A 3670-nucleotide genomic window follows, 5' to 3' on the forward strand; every position below is an offset into this window, starting at 1 on the left:
ATGCTCCCTCCCTGCCAATATAATTAAAAGAACTACCTCCTGCTTAACCCAGAAGAATTTCTGAACCTGCCTGCTAGCCGGGTTCACCTTGAACGCTGCTACTGTGAGGACTCCCCAATACAATTATTGTGAATGCATATAGCCAAAGGAAACTACCTATAGACTAGCTAATTAAACTACTTCCTAATACCCATGTTGTGCTTGTCTGCCCTCCCGAGTGTGTGTCTTTAGCAGCCTGCCGCAGACCGTTTGCTACTCTCCCCCCTCCAGTCTTTAAATCCTGAAGAATCATTTTACTTCAAAGACTTACTTAACACTTCTGCTTGCTATCCTTTCTTATGCCACTAGGTGGCAGCACCTACCAACACAATAGCTAGTACTACACTATTCTCCTGAGGTTTAGTTCTTAAAGCTGGCTATTACTCTTTTTCTAATTCATATTCTCTCTATCTCCTTAACTGTTACACAGCCTATCCCCCCCTTGCTAAAACACGGACATATTTCCAGCCTGTTAACAAAGGTTTTCCCCTTAACAGTTTTTCATTACATTACCCACCTACCATAGCATTGTACTACAGCTGCTGATACTTTTTCTGATACTTTTTCTGCTGCACTCTCTTCACTTGCTGTATCCCGCTCCGTTCGCCCTACGTGCTCACTCCGCTTTCCTCCCTGCCCCCAAATATCACCCGCCTCCAGTGCTCCTATACTTATTGCAGAAATACACACACACACCCTCATACAACTACCAATCAAATCTCCCTCAGGTTTTTTTAGACCACTCCCACTCCTACACCACACCATCCTACTATCATACTTTCTTCTCCCCACCTGTCACCCTCTTCCACCTCATTCATTAACTAAACCCTATATGTATCAACCTCTTGTACACAGCCACCTCCTAAACCTACCTCTACCCCCTCTCACTTCCACTAGAGCTACTTTTTCCCAGTTTCCTCAATCAAACTCCATTCTATACTCTTTCCTATATCTGATCTCCCACCATGTGTACCTTAATGCTCACCAAGCTTCTACTACTTCAGCTAATCTTCTTACATCATCTCACTGCACCCCATGCACCATTACCCTCCTTCCTTAAACATCCCAACCCACTCCCAAATGATCAACCTAACTCAAAAATTGACTTCATCATCTCTCCCTCTTTCTTACCCTTAAACGTTCTAGTCCCTAAAATAAAAATACTCCCTTCTTACTCCCTAACTCCAAAAAACAAGACAAAGCTTATTAGATACTACCCACTCATGCCAAAATCCAAAAGTTTCCCCACCACTATACTTATAGCAGGTGATATTCATCCAAACCGAGGACCAAACCCAAACCTTACCTCTTGTCCAAACATCCCTCCCACCTCAGCTCCTCTAACTACTCCCGTAAAACAAATCTCCTTCTATTCTATTAATACCAGAAGCATTCTCAACAAACTTAGTCAGTTCCATGCTTGGATAGCAAATCATACCCCTGATGTCATTGCGGTAACAGAAACCTGGCTTAAGCCACACAACCTAGATAAAGATACCCCCTCCCCCCTGGCTATAACATGATTCGCCTAGACCAAATGAACAAAAAGGGTGGGGGAGTTGCCATAGTCTATTCTAGTAATCTCACTATTTCTCTCATCACAAATCCAAAGCCGTCTTTCTCCCCAGCAGAAATACTGGCAGTTAACCTTAAACTAGACAACTACACTACAATCACTATAGTAGCCACCTCCATTCCACCAGGTGATACTATTCCAATACTGTAAAACATTCTCCCCTATTTTCCCTGAATATCCCAAAGGAAACAATCATCCTTGGTGACATGAACATCAATTAGCTAACCCTTAATAACCCTGGATCCATGCACAATATTAATGTATATGGATTTACTGAGCTAATTACTAAGCCAACACATTATGACAACACCCACACTACAAATACCCTCATAGATTGGATACTTGGCTCAGCTCCATCCAAATATCACAATCCTGAAACTCTTCCTGATTCCCTGAGTGACCACTCACCTATAAAAGTGCTAAGATATACTAGTCACCTCCCAAAACCACACAATTTTTTTACCAGGCATAATCTCTTCAATTTTAACCCAGAAACTTTTAACACTCTAATATCTAGAGTAAACTGGGACTTCCTTTAGATGAGGCTGTCATTGCTTTCAACTCTACTTTTCTGGATATCGTTAACTCACTAGCCCCACCTCGTAAAATCAGGACAAAAGCTAAAATATCTTCTTGGCTAACAAAAAGCACAAGAACTCTCATGAAGTCTAGAGATAAGTCCTGGAAAAAATGGCTTCAAACAAAAAATCCCTATGATCTACAAAGATACAAAGAACAAAGAAACCTGGTCAAAAGACTAATCAACAAAGACAAGAAAGAATGCTACTATAACCCCCCCCCTTCAACACTAAAATCAGACCCAAAAAATTCTGGCACACAATCAAATGCTCCATCTGGGAAACCCTACCTCACCCAACCTTATCCCAGAAAAGACACCAGTAGACACAGCAAACACCTTCAACACTTACTTTGTTGAATCAATATCCAATCTCTTTAACTCAAATAGCTCCAACACAAAGAATCCCACAAACCCAGCTTTCTCTTCTACAACTCCTTCTAAAATCTTTTCTCTCAAGCCCATCCCCACAACCCACATCCGTACCTTACTCTCCAAACTTAAACCCTGCTCTGTATCTGCAGATAACATCCCACCCTACTTTCTCCAGTCATCCGCCCACTCACTTGCCTATCCTATCTCTATCCTCATAAACTGCTCCATCTTAGAATCTAAAGTACCTTCCATCTGGAAACACTTCTATAGCATGCCTATCCACAAAGGAGGTAACTCCACTGAAATCTCTAACTTTAGGCATATTGCCATCCTCTCCCCTCTATCTAAAGTTCTTGAAAAGTGCATTCATACTCAAGTCATGGATCATCTTTCACAGGAAAACCTACTTACACCTGCTCAACATCTTTTTCGACCAAAGCATAGTATCTATATGGCACTCCTATCCTTTCTTAATACTATTTCCTTGGCCAGAGATGACCATAAACTTATCTCCTGTCTCTTCCTTGACCTCTCTAAGGCCTTCGATACTGTCTCTCACTCTCTACTACTAAACAAACTATCCAACCTCAATTTCTCTCCTGATACAGTGGCATGGTTTGAAAGCTATCTTAGAGAGAGATTCCAATCTGTAAAATGGGATGCTGCTCTATCAACTCCACTACAAATACAAATGGGAGTCCCTCAAGGATCCATTTTAGGGCCATTACTTTTCAACATCTTCACAAACTTGCTCTATACCTCCTGCCCACCCTCCTCTATTATACAATATGCTGATGACTCTACAGTTATAACTATAACTAACTCTCACTCAGAACTCTTAACAGCTACCCAGTCATCCTTTAACTCAGTAAAAACATGGCTCTCCAACAACCACCTCATCCTAAACCCTAAAAAAACAAAACTCCTACTCTTCCTCCCTAAAACAGCTAACCACATCAAGACCTCATTCACTATCCAGTCACTCAGTAAGACACCAACTGTAGCCGAATCAAGCTCAAAACTCCTTGGTATTACAACTGATGACCAACTAAAATTTGATCTCCACATAAATAATTGTATCAGGAAAACCTACCTTAAGCTCG

The sequence above is a fragment of the Protopterus annectens genome, chromosome 5.part0 (genome assembly GCF_019279795.1).
Source record: "Protopterus annectens isolate FY-2018-M chromosome 5.part0, PAN1.0, whole genome shotgun sequence".
In the NCBI taxonomy this organism is placed as follows: Eukaryota; Metazoa; Chordata; order Ceratodontiformes; family Protopteridae; genus Protopterus; species Protopterus annectens.